The sequence below is a fragment of the Festucalex cinctus genome, chromosome 13, assembly GCF_051991245.1.
Source record: "Festucalex cinctus isolate MCC-2025b chromosome 13, RoL_Fcin_1.0, whole genome shotgun sequence".
Classification (NCBI taxonomy): domain Eukaryota; kingdom Metazoa; phylum Chordata; class Actinopteri; order Syngnathiformes; family Syngnathidae; genus Festucalex; species Festucalex cinctus.
The window spans coordinates 10,667,345-10,683,269 of NC_135423.1; the positions used below are offsets into that span (position 1 = coordinate 10,667,345).

At 39.3% G+C, this 15,925-nt stretch overlaps 3 non-coding genes across 3 annotated transcripts; all 3 read left to right on the forward strand.

Moving 5' to 3' along the window:
* Positions 1-11,151: 11,151 nt before the first annotated feature.
* Positions 11,152-11,233, forward strand: trnas-gcu (transfer RNA serine (anticodon GCU)). The gene has a single exon. It is a non-coding gene; the product is annotated as a tRNA-Ser (tRNA).
* A 488-nt stretch (positions 11,234-11,721) lies between these two features.
* trnas-gcu (transfer RNA serine (anticodon GCU)) lies at positions 11,722-11,803 on the forward strand. Its single transcript has one exon. It is a non-coding gene; the product is annotated as a tRNA-Ser (tRNA).
* A 491-nt stretch (positions 11,804-12,294) lies between these two features.
* On the forward strand, positions 12,295-12,376 carry trnas-gcu (transfer RNA serine (anticodon GCU)). Its single transcript has one exon. It is a non-coding gene; the product is annotated as a tRNA-Ser (tRNA).
* The last annotated feature ends 3,549 nt before the right edge of the window (positions 12,377-15,925 follow it).

Consider the following 15,925-nt stretch of genomic DNA (forward strand, 5'->3'; position numbering starts at 1 on the left):
CATTATTTCCAGTGTTGAAATACTATAATGAATCCTAAATGAAAGCTGAACGTAGTCTTCGGGCGCATTGATGTTGTTGTTGTTGTTGTTGTTTTATTTCAAATCCATTGTGGTTGTGTATAAATTACAAGTCATTGTCCAAATACTTTTGCATCAAACTATATATCTAATTTAACGACTGAAGACATACAACCGATGCGTGTCAATTCAAGTGGAGCTATGTGTATAAATCTTATGGTTTAAAGTGACTTATCCCTAGTAAGTGCCAACAACTGCTGCTGGTGTGTGATGATTTACAAGATGAAAAGATGGCATCTGATATAGAGCGCCCTCGTCATATCACCTTGCCTCATTCAGCGTGGGAATCATCTCACAAGTGTTATCTCTGAGCCACAAATATGTCCACTCTGCTATCAAGTGTCACATGCTGGCATCACGCATACAACGCACAAAAATCACTCACGCGCGCACACACAGCATGGTCCCCAGCTGCAATGCAGGGTCGCATGGTTCGATCCCAGTGACCCACGTCTTGTGTCACTTATGAGACTCGTCTGAGGTTACATTCAAACATCTGCCATGTTTTTGACACACACGTCTTCTCCGCTTTGCGTTTCATACAAAATTGATTCAGTGGTAGAACGACGTGTCTCAACAAGACAAGGCAACTGTAAAAACTGTCAACTCCGATATGTTACATAATAAAATACTGTGGAGTACTTTGATCAAATTTGAGGTTCAAGTGTGGTATGGTGGTAGAGTTCGAGTTAGGGTTAGAGCAGCACTTTGGGATAGTGAACAATTCATCAAAAAGAGGCTTCAAGCTCTGAAAGAGGAACTAAATACACTTTTTAGTTGTAGTTGTGCCAGCACTATGTTACTCTGACTAATGATGCATTTGTAGAATGAATCTAAACAAAAATAATTAACCAATCTCAGGGGCTTCCATCTTGGGCAAAATCATAATCTGGAAGTGATGTCAAAGCTGGTGTTTTTGCCTGCAAATACAACCATTTGAGTACACCTGGTTTGTTAAAAATTGGTTGGTAGGAACTGCGTCAAGAAACAAAGTGTAAAGATTTTCAATTATTACACTGCCTTTGAAATTAGTATTAATAGTCCATCAGCTGTCGCAACCTACCGGGAACTTGCTGCTAGCAGCTAGCTGCTAGCCACAAACTGCTAACGCCGCCAAGCTAGTGCCCTAATTATCCAATTTTAATCAGTGACAGTGTAATTAATGAGCAATGTTTTTTTTTTTTTTTTAGTTTGAACTTGATTTCGTGACCAGTTGACTAATGGTGCCACAGATGTCCTACTAGTCACGTCCTACTTGCATCCTACTAACTGGAAGCAGCCTTCAAGACATGTAGTCCAATTTTAGGACACAATAAGGGTAATTTTTTTTTGTGTTATAAAGAATATATCTCGTGTAGAAATCCCCTCTATTGTGCTGATTTCTTGGAACAAGCGGATTGAAAGGCTTTGTATTGTGCTGCAAGGAAGTGCTGTCATTTGATCCTTTGCGCCTTCTAATCAGCTAATCATCGTGACCTCAATGTCTAAATAGCGTGTAACTACCAACTCTTACACAATCTTCCCTCTGATTGTTTGCCAAAACTGGATGTTAATGCAACGTGATGGAGTCTAATTAAAGAGCAGCTTTGACTCAGTCAATTATATTCTTCTTCTTTTATTTATTTTTTTGCTATAAAAAAGCCCGGAGGTAATTTCATCATAGATGAAAAGAAACTACCACTATTACTGTTTAGATCCAAAACAGTGCCTTTATTGAGTACAGTTCATGTGTATTTAACTTTAAAATACAATACATTTTCATTTAATCTTTTAGAACTGATTGTCATCAAACCTTTGTTTAGGTATATCGTTTTTATGTGACATATACAGCTCAAATTAAACATATTTACATTCCGGTACATTTTGTGAATGGCCACCATTGATGCGGCTCTCATCTCCCTGCTTGAGTGTGGTGCTGAGCAGGTAAATGATAGCAGGTAAGCCAATACACCCCCACCCCCTTTGAACACACGCACGCACACATGCCGCTATTGTATTGTTGCTTGCTTCCTGGGCCCCCCGTACACTACCTGCTGGCACATTCCTGCTCAGCCGTGTCAAAATGACTTTTGTGTTGGCGCTCCTTTTGTGGCACTCTTTTCCATTGTGTCACGCTTTTGTGTTGCCTTGTTCCTCTTTCCCATCCCGACATGCGTTATCTGTTACCTTGCGCACCCCGTACGTCAGTGTGACCCCCACCCAGGAACTGCAGCATGTTACACATTGTTTTGTTTGTTAGTATGTAATACAACATTGAAAAGGCAAACAGATGAAAATGCTCAGTTTTTGTTTCAATGTGAATATGGAAAACAGTGGGCTGTGAAATATGAGGGCCACACAGTGACATAGTTCAGGATTTACTCTCACACAACTAAAATGATCTCATAACACGACGGAATGTTTTTGCGCTCTCACCCTCAGCTGAGGTACCCTCACATAAAAATGAGACAGTCCCCACAAATAAACTTTTGTTAACCCAATAGTGTTGCCGCAGTTACCTTGAAAAAAATAACGTAGTTATTTTAGTGCTTGGGATAGGCTCCAGCACACCTGCGACCATTGTGAGGAATAAGTGCTTGAGAAAATGGATGAATGGATTTGAATGCTTTTTAATTAAAAAAATAAAACAAAAACAGTCTTTTTGACTAGCTAGATAATACTTTGTCGACAGCATGGAAGGTACTCTCATGTACCACTCTCTCACAACTACTGACACACTTTCACTCACACTACTGAAATGTAGTCTCACACACATATTCATGCACAAACACTACTGACACACTGTAATAGACATAATTGTTTTTGTTTATTAACCACTGAAGTGCTCTCTCACACACACTAATGAAACACTCACACACCATTGATTTTTTTTCCCTACACTCAAATACACTACTGAAACACTCGTACAATCACTACTAAAACACTCTCACATGCTAAGAAGAGGCTCTCGCAAGTTACTGAAACACTTTCATACACGTGCTCATACTTAAAACGGAAACACTCTCACACACAAATCTTTGTTTTTTTGCTCTCACACAACTTCGGATTATTTTGTCTCATTTACACTAGTGAAATGCTCACACACACATACTACTAAAAAAATTACACTCATGAACAATATTTAAATGCTCTTCCACTCACAACTGAAACTCTCACACATTACTGGATTGCTCTCATATACAATATGGGTTTGTTTAGTAGTGGCGCAGTTAGTTTTTGCCACCGGAAGTAAATGGACGTATTGCTTTGACAACAAAAATGAAAATGAAAGTTTTCAGGTATTTACTAAGGTATTCTCATGTAATGTAATGGTAGTGAGTATTTAAAAGCTAAACACGTGATCCTTGTGGACCACATTGTGCGTCGAGTAGCTGAACCATAGGTCACAGATACAGAAGACAGCTTTATTAGTCGGTAATGGTTTCCATTCAGACTGCTGGAGGCATGAAAATCTATTTTACACACGTCTGTAACTCAGCCAGATTCCAGTAATCATGGAAAAAGGTTCAATTCAATATGCAGCAGTGTTGTCATGAGAGTCCGGTAAGTGACACACCATTTCGAGACAGTGCATTTGAGAAGTATTGGTCACACACAAAAGTGAAGTGAGATCCTAAAAGTTTAGTGCCCATCAAGTTTCAGACAGGCAATAATATCCAAGTATGGGGGGGAGGGGCAGGGTACCGTAAGTGACACAGTCCAGTCGTTAAAGTGTCACCACACTCTTGCGGCTTTATTTGAGCTTGTGGGCATTCTGTCTGCTGAATAAAGGGAGGAGGTGATAAAGAGAGAGATTTACAACAGAGGGACAGAATCTGCTACTCCACCAGTCCCCTCCTCTTATATTATCACTTAAGCCCCCCACAATCCCCACCCCCACCACCACCAAAGCTTCAACAGTTTCTTCAAGTTCCAGCTGGGGGAGCTGATAAAGATTTACAGTAGTTTTTTTTTTTTTTTCACTTATTCTTTTAGCTCAAGGGTGTCAAATGCATTTTTGTCAATGGCCGCATTATGGTTACCCTCAGACAGCTGTTATGACTGTGAAAACCTCAAGTGATGCCATTAGGTGAGAGTTCAATTGACTTAATGTTCATATTTGTAATGAGCTTGCAAGAGGACCAATAAGTACTCAATAACAGTGCTTCTCAATTATTTTTTTGTCACGCTCACCCAGGATCAAGAACATAGATTTTTAAAATCTTAATCTCACTTAATCAACATTCCACATATATAGTGAGTATTGGAGCAAGTTTAGCATTGTCTGTTAGCATTGAGCTAAATAAACTTTCCCAAGGAAGCGCAATGTGATTATTTTAAATACACAAGGTATAAATCTCTTTGTTAGATGTTGACATTAAACTTCACCTGGGGGTGGCAATAAACAGCTTGAAAACTCTTTATGAAGAATTGTTCACCATTTGTCAAACTGAAAACCAATTTAGAAGAAACAAAGTCGACAAACTGTATTTGCTTAAGTGGGCCACATGACATAACGTGGCAGGTCGGATCTGGCCCGTTACCTGGAGTTTGACACCTCTGCTTCAGCCCAAATTGACCCCGAACAGCCTTCTTTCCATTTCCGTCCCCGCTTTGATCTTCTTCCCCTTCCCTTACCTGACCTAACACTATTCCCTCAAGACCCGTGCAGGACCACATCCCTCTCCCATCTTCTCCTCAAGAGTAGGGGGGCATAAGAGCCTGGCTGGGTGGTCCCCTTCCCATTTCCCCTCCAATACCACCCTCCCCCTCCTTTGCTGGGGTCAGGAGTCAGAGGTGAACCCTGACAGTGTGTGGGAAAGGTGCAGTGCAGTGCGCGGAGCAAAGTAGGAGGAGAAGGAAGGAGCTGGGGGCCTGCGCCGCTTCCTCCACCAATGCGGTGCCGCGGCTCCTTAATGGGGCTGCAGGGTCAACAGGACAGAGAAACACAGGCGTGTTGCTGCACGGTGTCGCTTGCACTTTTGATTTATTGGCCCAATTTCTTCTTCGAACGGGTCTTTGTTTGGACTGAAACGGAGGCACGGCAGACGGACTTAACTGAGGGATCAGTTGGAGACGCCTGACTGAGTGATACTGTGTTTGGAAACACGTCAAGTGTGGGAAATGAGTCCTGTAAAGTTGAACATATGATTTGAATTTTTCCCAACATGGTAGCATGGCGAGCCTGCCTCATTCTGAATGTATCTATCTATCTATCTATCTATCTATCTATCTATCTATCTATCTATCTATCTATCTATCTATCTCTATCTAGCAAGCTAGCTGTTAGCTAGCGCGCTCACAGAGTGAGGTTGCAAGTTAGCAACTTCTTTCAGTGTATATGTCTGTCTGTCTATCTATCTATCTATCTATCTATCTATCTATCTATCTATCTATCTATCTATCTATCTATCTATCTATCTATCTATCTATCTATCTATCTATCTATCTATCTATCTCCTCATGGAACAAGAGTTCCTATTTTGAAGTGGATACTGTGGATTTTTTTTTTTTGTTTTTACTTAAACTTAAATCTCAAATCAACACGCTGCGTTGAAGTTGTCCCGAGAGAGCTATTAGACGACTCAACGCTATCTTTGTGGTTGTGGAATGAACGTCACAGTCAGCGTTCTCAAGGACATAATTTTTTGTCAATGACAGTCATGGGATGAAAAAACCCCACATTGGAACAAAACGTCCTGACGGGAAATTAAAGCCTTACACAGCTCTGTCTTTTACTTTTACTCTATTAATTCATTCCGGCTCTCTTTGGGAGACTTAAAAAAGCAAAAAGAAAAAATCTACTTGAGAAAATTGAAAAGACAAGCAACTGCTTTCAGTTGTAGAAGCATGTGCGGTTAACACTGCATATACATTTACACACATAAAAGTATGCAGTAAACATACTTATTGTTATGACTAAACATGCCCTCATTCACAATGCCGCCTATGTGCTGACAGATTTGTGTGTCACCTCATGGTCACGCCTCCGTTCCCAGCATGTGACTACAAACATATTGCGTTAACAACACGGCTGAGCGATGCAGCATCCCCAAATGGGCCCCATCCTTTGCCAAAACATAAAATTATCTTGGTTTTTTGATGCCAGGCCAAAATGGAGGTGAACTGGTAAAACAAAACAGCTGTCAACATGAAACGCTCTGTAAGATACAGAGATGGATGGCAGTGTCATTATGTCCAATGGAGTGTTTCTCATTAAAATAGTCTTCATTTGCTGCATAAACATGTTCTTGTTAAAAAAAAAAAAAAAAAAAAAAAAGATTCCATTGGACAACTTCTGCGCTGGATGTTTATAGTTGATAATATGAATCAACAAATGATTAAAATAAGATTTTTAATATATACATAAACATTAACCTAGCCCCAGAACCACAGGTAGATAGACAATAATACTCAGGCATATATTCTTGATCCTCTTCAAAGAGAAACTGCTCCTACTGCGTTACTGAGAAGTCGAGAGAGGATCTGTTCGAGTCACCAGTATGTTTTCCTTCATTATGACCAAGGTGTGCAAATATAGGAAAATCTGTTTAATTTTTCTATATTCATTTGAATTATATCATTACTGTACATCTTTATGAAGTACAGTATTGAGTGCTATTTTTTATTTTTCATACTAAAAATACACTTTAGCATCTTTTGAAATTTTGCTTTAGCCAGTGGCTGTGTTGGCATTTTCTGCTACGAATTAGTGCAGCATTAAGAGTATTGTGCGTTTCCCTATCATCATTATTGTTAGTTTTAAAGTGGTCATGCTTTGTCAGGAAAGTTCATAGACGGGCGGAGTGACATCATGGAAATGTAATTTTGGAATAAACAGAGGCGGCAGCCCCCAGGTGGCTTTTATGATTAAGAGATTATTAGCAGGGAAATGAAAGAGCTTCACACAAATTTCCATTGTGTTCCTTTAACTTCCAAAGTTAAAGGAAGTTAGGTCATCAGAGTTGCCCGTCCAAACCAGTATCAAGGAGCACTAAATGCCTTGCACCACTTCCATTCACTCAACCACTTAAAGATCCAGACATCCAGTGAGCTGTATCTGAAGACGTTCATTTCATTGAGTCACCCTCCACAATTAAAGTCCAAGTTTTTCATGGATGTCTGGCCCAGGTCTGTCATTTTCAACCAGTGTCTCCAGATCTACTGTACATTGACGAGACAAACTTTATTCATGCAGATATTGAACATTCATGGCTGATCAATATCATTAATATCTTATATTTATTATTTTGTGATATATATATATATATATAGTAAGTCTGGATTATTCGCTATATTGAGGGAATTTACTGTGATTATTTTTCCACATGTAGTTACTGCAGACTAATGAAGCAATAAGGGTGTGTAAAAGACAAAATGTCCAAAGATTTGGATTGCTTCAAATTTATTAAAAGAAGTGAAATGTGTCTATTGCAAAGCATAATTTTTGCAAGTGCACATCTACAGTAAATTAAACATTGTTGGTTAATTTAAAATAGATTACCACTGCTCGTTAGGACAAATTGTAATCTTTTCACAGATGTTTAGAAACCAAATCTTGTTTTGTACAGATGATAAGCTCTTTTGTTTTAGCCACGTTCATTTCCAGACAACTACAGTACTCCTTAATTGTCATCATCTTTGGATGTTGAAAAAAGTAATGTGCCTATTTTTGCAAAAGAAAGTACAAATATCTGTTTTCACATACAGGGAGTGAAAGTAAAAAGTCATCAGAGAAATAAATACTCAAAGTACATATCCCTGAAAAAGCTACTTAAAAGTATAACAAAAAACAACAACAAGTATTTATACTTACTTACCACCAATGCTGTTGGACCACCAATCCAATCTAATAAGGATCAAAAAGTGTATACATATCTTATAACTTACAAAAGATATTTAAACATAAATGGTGCAGCCACTCAACTATTTAATGGTCAATAGAACAATACTCACAGGTATATTTGCGTTATACTCTGCAAAAAATAGTTTAAACTAGTTGTGAAAGTCTTCCTCATTTGTGCCTTCATGCCTGTATGGACAATTCAAGTCAAAATGGCGGTCTCCATTCATTGAAAAGCATTGGACTTTGGATCGTTGTGATTTGATTTTGTGAGGATTATTTGAATTTCAAAATGTGATGTCATCTGACTACTATAACAATCTGAAAGAAGCATTTGCATTGCATTGCATTGCGGTAATATCAGAAATGCCCGAAATGACTGCTAATTAACCAAAATGTATTTAATTATGACATTTGTACATGTTTTGGAAGTTCATATTAGAGATATTTTCCTTGTAAAAGTGCAGTACCAAAAAATTTTGTCGGGTTTTGTTGCCCCCTACTATTCAACTAAAGCACAAACAAAACTGTGTTTTAAGATACAACCACACATACTTTGAATGGGATGCAAAGAAAAATTTTGACTTGTCTCCTATACACAAAAACTCTCTATGAATCCTTAGATATGATAACAATTACAGTGGCAGTGAAATCATAGCAGGAATGAGTGGCTTATAACATGTTGGGACTAGTTTGCGCCCAGACAAAAGTTGTGAGGGATGTGTCACCATAGTAACAAAAGCAGGGTTTGACTAAATTGCTACTTTCCCAGGTGAGCCCCCCCAAACAATCCTCCTGACCTCCTCACAACTTGTCACTTCCCACAAAGACTAATCCGGCCTCTCCATTGTGTCCTGCTCACTCAGCGTTCAGGCCCCCGCGGGCGAGACGCTGGGAACGTCATGTAAAAGCCAGGATTGTAAAGCGCTACTGTTGAGCCAGGCTTTAACTTTATTAACCGCTGGCTTCTTTGAGGTGGACGAGTCAGCCTTGACTGGAGTCCTTATGAAATGATCACGGCTTGGAAAAAAAAGTTTTCCTTTGGTGTGCTTTCACAGGGACCGTGAAAGGTTCAGCAAACACAAGAGAGGCACACTCCAACCGTAAATGACACGCACGCACTCTCTCATTGGATGCAAGTGAGAGGACGCAAGGGCAAAGCTGGACTCACGCCAGTTTCAAGACTGTAGGTCATCGCCACAATAACATGTTTCGATGGGAGTGAAAAGTATGGATCCATGCGAGTGTATGGATGGATACGGGTGGGCAAAGGTTTGTGCTCAAGTGCCGAGTTAAAATTTGTAAAAACAACAGGTGGAATTAAGTCTGTGATTGCAGCCAATTCTGGAACAAACAGACTTAAAACAGCTACTTTAGAAAGGATGTTTTGAGTGGACTGGACACTATTTTCTGTCTGGTGAGGTGATCCTCCCATGATGATGTCATTTAACAGCGAGACATTCCAGGGTAAGAGGAGTCTTTTCGGGGGCTTTTCGAAAAAGACGAGAGCACAATTAGAGCAGATTAAAGGAGGGTTGGGATGGGGAGACAGGCAGGACGGTGATTCGCATGATGGGCTGAGCACAGGTGTTGCACACCTGGGCCTTTGGGTGTCACCTTTAGCCGCAAATTCACCCACCTAACTGGGAGGTCAATGACCCTCAACCCGCACACACGCACGCTCACATTTAAAGAAGTGGAATGCATGTAAGACGCAGGCTCAAAGATACTCTAGATGGATCAATGTTAGACAAAAGTACTAAAATATAATATAAAAAAAAAAAGAACAATCAAAAAAATGAAAACATATACAGAAATATAACACAAAAAAACAAATAATCTCCAGAAATTGACAGGAAAAAAAAAAAGCAAAAATGTCAAAACCAAAAATTATTATTATTATTATTATTATTATTTTATTTGCACAGAAATATAAAAATATTGGATTAACAACAAACAAAAAAACACTTATTTAAAAATATACAAAATACAACAAATTAGAAAGAAAATGATGACCAAAAATATTAGTACCAAGTACAAACATTACACAAAAATAGAGAAAATATTGGAAATGAATACAAATTGATTGATTTATATATATAAAAAAGTACACAATTACAAAACAATTTAAAAAAAAAATTAAACAATTATAAATAATAAACATTTTAGACAATAAAATAGTGGATAAAGATGATTAGGATCAAATGTAGTATGTTACTCAAAAATACGACAACAAAACTACACAAATTGTATTAATGAAATACAAATAATAATAATAATAATAAATAGATAAGATACTAGGAATAAATTCAAGGCATTGCACGAAAATATGGCACAAAACTAAATAAGTTATTTTTTTTAAATTAATACAAATTGTTCAACAAAAATTTATAAATTAAAACAAATGATTTGACCAAAATATTAGACACAAATACAAATCAGAATTACATGATCTAGAAACTTCATATAAACATACATAGTAAATAAGACATGATACAGTGTGCTCACTGAGGAGTCTGCGATGACTGTAATCGCTCAAGACAGGGAGGATGTGATGGTTGATTTGCGGGCGTCTGGTGTGGAGGTCAGTGATGTCATTCATCAGTCCTGACATCATCCTCCAGGGCCGACTGTCTTATCTCACTGACACATCGTAGCGCAGGACACAACTTGAAAAGGCCTTGGAGGGAAGCTCCCTTTCAGATTTCTTTACATGTGAGCTACACTGACCTACATTAGTCAAATGTATCTTTTTTTAACAAAAATTTGAATTGGTGTTTAAATCACAAAGTAAAAAGAAAAGTCGAAACAGAATGCTGGTCAGAAAATTAATCTTTAGACTGTTACAGGCTTTCTTGTCCATGGACAAAGCCCCAACATGAGTCAGGCTAATAGAAAATGCACATATTGATCCCACTACCTCCAAAGTATTTCTGAGAAATGAAAAAAGAATTGGATACATTCTAGAACCAAAATCATTTTTAAGACCAATTAACCCTGAAAACAGAAAAGCAGATGAGGTACCCAAGCGGCAAGGCAATGAACAGCTAATCCATTGTGTTCTACACCCGTGGGTTTGAACCCCTGACTATTGCAACATCCCTAATTATCAGATTTTTTTCATCAACATCATCTAGCGGGCCAGATATAATTGACAGTGGGCTAACTTTGGTCCACAGACCGGAGGTTGCCAACCCGGTTGATCTAGTCAATTTTAAGCCCAATGGGCTCTCTATAAACATCCATATGCAGATGAGGTGACCGAGTGCTTAAGGTGATGGACTGCTAATCCATTGTGTTCTACATGCATGGGTTCGAATCACATCCTCATCGGGGCTTAATATTTTCAAAACTGCTGCAACTATGAGAACCCTTCAACCTTGTCCCTCAAGATGGCGCTCAAGAGGTACGGGGTACTGGACTGTCCTTTGTCACCAGTTGTCCTAAGAACATGTAAGGGTGCAGAAGAAGCTCCATCATCCAACCTTGTCTACATGTTATATCGTCAAATAGTTATGCTGCCAATCGGGTACCTGTATTGTGAATACAGGCATCCCATTGGCCGTGTAACACAAAGCTGGAAGTGAACTTCTTGAAGGCGCCATTGCCAAACAAAATATTTTCATTTTCACATCAGAACAGCTCATTAATTTGCAGCAATACAAGACCACGATGATAGCAAATACCATGATTATTGTGACATCCAGAATCATCATTTTTGTTTTGTTTTTTTAATCAATGTCATTTGGGGGGGGGGGCAATCTTGGCTGTTTCTAAGGCAATTTTCATCCTGATAGACTCTGTTGGATGAAGTAGGAACAGATGAGGTGACCGAGTGGTTAAGGTGATGGACTGCTAATCCATTGTGTTCTACATGCATGGGTTCGAATCCAATCCTCATCGAGACTTAGCATTTTTAACACTTTCAGCGGTGTCCCTCAGAGGATGCGGATGGTGCTTTAGAAGTACGGGGTACTGGACTCTCCTTTGTGACCAGTTTTTCTGAAAACCTTGACGTGCAGAAGTTCTTTGTGCAAAAGAATCCAGCAAGTTCTCTCTGTCACAAGTCATGTGTTTATGCAGCCAATCTGGTTCCTGTGTTGTGAATACAGGCACCCGATTGGCTGCCTAACACAAATCCAGAAGTCAAGTGCTTCAGGGTGACATTACTGAACAAAATAGCATTGTAAACAGAATGGCTCATTATTTAGCAGCAAATCAAGAACACGACAATAGCAAGGAACTTTAAATACCGTGACTAATATGACATCCCTCATTATCTTTCTTTTTTTTTTTGCAGGCCAGATATAATTGGCAGCGGGCCAATTTTGGCCCCTACACCGTATGTTGCTGGGATTGAATCCAAATAGACCTTGTTTGAAAGCACACATACAGATGAGGTGACCGAGTGGTAAAGGTGATGGACTGCTAATCCATTGTGTTCTACACGCATGGGTTCGAATCCCATCCTCATCGTGGCTGAATGTTTTCGACAATGCTACTATTCTGGGAAAACATTCAACTCACGGGAAATGGATAGCACTCAAGTATAGGGTACTGGACTGTCCTTTGTCACCAGTTGTTCTAATAGACTTTATGGGCAGAAGAAGCTCCATCATCCGGCCGACCCCTGTTGTATATCCAAAGATTTTTTTATTTTATTTTTTTAGCCCAATGGACTCTGTTTCATCACACAAACGCAGAAGAGGTGTCTGCTTGGTATTAAACGTTCCTTACTATCGGTGTGGTCTTGTTTTGCTGCTGTCCCTGGATGCGTCCCCCTGGGGTTGGTGCCATTAAATTTGTTGTTATTGCCAGGTGTGGCTGAGTGACGTGGCCGTTTTGCATAGCAACGGGCTGTTCACGTGCCTGGTGGCAAAACGACTCGTTATGGCTACCGTTCCCACGAAAAGAGATCATCTTTGGGGGAGAGATGTCAGGACATTGTCGGAAACAGATTAGTGTTGGCTTAAACGCATTCTCTGTTTCCAGAGGGCTTTTCTCTGTCCAACATTTGGGCATTATTGTCCTCAAACAGACAGACAGGGTTCTGGATTATCTTCCTGAGGATCAATGCTGAGGGATTGTGACAGGTGAGAGAGGAAGGAAATGAACTGAGAGGTTCGGGGAATGTATTTGTGCCTGGAGGGAACATACATGAGCTTGCTGTGACTCTGGGAAGGTGAGAGATGGGAGTGTCTTGCTTCGCAAAACATACATTTTAGCATTGATGCATTTGATCCTCTGTCGGTGCATTGTTGAGGAATGAGCCTTTTTGTTGTCAACAAATCTTTGTGTACGTGCAGTCTGGCATGCGTCCGCAAAGACTTGATGTTCTCCAGAGGGATCTTTTCATTTAAGTGAGTGTTGAAAGATGAACTGCCAGTCACACTGTTGGAACAATTCGTCATGTAAGGACATCTGAATGTGTGTTATTTGCCGAGGCTGGGTGGAAAAAAATAAGAACAAACAATAGATAAGGGGAGGTAGAGGATGTACCCTGCAGACCTGCAATGTGATCTTCTCAATATTAACTATGTACTGTCAATTCCAGTCATTGTGAGTGACATCATGGACAGATTCCTCAACAAGTTCTATCTGGCAGCTCAGGGAACACAGGATGTCAATATGTGTCTTAACAGGAGATACAAATATGTGATTGATTCTTTCAGTTCAGAGAAGATAAAACAGATGAGTTCAGGTTTGTAGCCACAATATTGTATATATACTGATTTTTTTTTTCTGTGGCGGGGGGGCTGACATTTCACATCCTTTATGCAACTTTTTTTGCAACTTTATTATTTACTCATCTACATATGCGGAAGCTTCTATTGTTTATGTTAGGTCAGATTTGTGTCTCCACTTTATGGAAAGCTAACCTTCAGCTGTTTTTCAAGGAAACTTTCTGAAGAAGCCAAAATGTTGCAGTTGAACTAAAACCAAATATTAGCGTTTACTGTTGTTCATTGATACAACATTAAAAGCCATTGCTTCATCATGCAGTAATATCATCAAGGTGATATAGTGCATACATTGTTAATGTGGACCCTTGAACTGACTGACATCTCTATTTAGTTTGATGTAATCATTCTTTTTCAAGTCAGAGGTTAGGGTGTACTTGAAATCTTATAGTAACTTTCCTAAAACCGAGTGTATAAACGTACGCTGTGTTCAGAATCTAGATGTAAAATAGCATGCAGGATTCAAAGACACACTAGCTGTTTGCTAAAATGCACGCGTCTCTTCATGGCTTTGTGGATTGGCTGGTGGGGTGGGTGCATGACTCACATCTGTCGATGCATTTTAAGAAGTACAAAGGTGACTTTTAATGTAAATATTATCATACATTTGCACTTAATGGCAAAAATATAAATTTAGCATTTTTGTTATTGCTCATAACTTTTCTACTATAAAAGACAATTTTTGTTGTTCACAAATCTAAGTCTGTGAGCATTTTTCCTTTGCTGACATGATCCACCGAACTCACGTGTGGCACATCAAGATGCCGATTGGACAGCATGATTATTGCACAGGTAAGGCCACTCTTAAACGTGTTGTTTTACTGTATTGTGTGAATCAATGCAACAACCGTTGCAAGTTTTCGTAGAGTATATGCATTTGGCATGCTGACAGCAAGAATGCCACCAAAGCTGTTGTAGTGAATGTTCATTTCTCTACAATAACCATAAGCCAGCTCCAAAGGAGCTTCAGAGAATTTGGCAGTCCAAACAATTGTGCCTTAAGATACAACTGACGTGACTGCAAATAACTGTCAAAACTAAAAAAAAAATAATAATATATAAAAAAAAAAAAATAATAAAAAGTTTATATAATAAGTCAGTTTAGCTTAATGCTAACAAAGAATGCAAAAACACTATTTTTAGGGAGAGGCTTGACCAGTTTAACGGCATTTTCATTCATTTCAATGGGGAAAGACGATTTGAGTTCTGGGCTTGATCACTGAATCAGTTTAAGCATTATCTCAAGGCACCACCGCATGAGCAAAAGCTCTGTATTTTTGATTCCAGGTAAGCACTCTTCTGCATTAGAAGTGATTCATTCCGTGGAGCTTGTGAAAATGAGTCATTGTTTGTAGTAAACATTGTTTCGGTTAGCATCATGGGTTTCCCCTCTCTCTAATCATGTGAACATGGTTGTTTTTGATCTTTAGTTTGAATTCCCTCCTCCGTTCATGTAATGCAATTGCCCTTCTCACGTGCCTACATCTACAAGTACACATGAATCCGTCCATCTGAACTGGTCGAGTCGAAACGTCCAAGGTCGACTCAAACACACGCCCACAGAAGCACATGTTTGGCCTGTAGCTCAGACATCCATCATGATGATGAAACCTACATTGACCCAAGAGGACAAGAAAAAGAGGGGAGACAATGAGTGATGAAACACCCACAAAGGTAAGCAAAGTGACTAACAGAAGCACTGTCTTTTTCTTTTTTTTTCACAGCCAGCTGCACACCTTTGAGCTCACCCTTTCTTGTATAGCCCACCTTAGGAAAACATCCTTGCCCCACATGACGCTCAGCCTGGTGTTTCCTCCCCAGCTTTAATCTCAGTGAAAAGAGCTTTTAACGATGAAGGGGCCTGCCAAAGTGCAACAAAAGCTGGGAGGAACTAGGAGGGACATTAGCAGAGTGGAAGGTTCCTTTAATTTATCACCTGTTGCCTTTGGGCGGCCTGACGTTTACCTCTCGCCCCTGGGTTTTGTGCAAGTGTCTCCTTTTTAGTGGATGTGCAAAGAAGAAGGGACATGCATCAAAGGTGCAGATAAGGGGAAGGAGTTAACTGCAATTATATTTACCCAAAAGTATGGGGTTTTTTTCTCCCTAAAAGTTGTGGGTGGAAAAAAACAGCAATTATTTTATTTTTAGTGAAACAAAACAAGAAAGAGCCAATTAAAGATAAATAGTAACGTCCTATCAATTCGTGTAGTTCCATAAAATCGAATCAGATTGCGTTGATTTAATTTGCAGTGACAATGGAACAAAGTTCACTTATCACGTTATC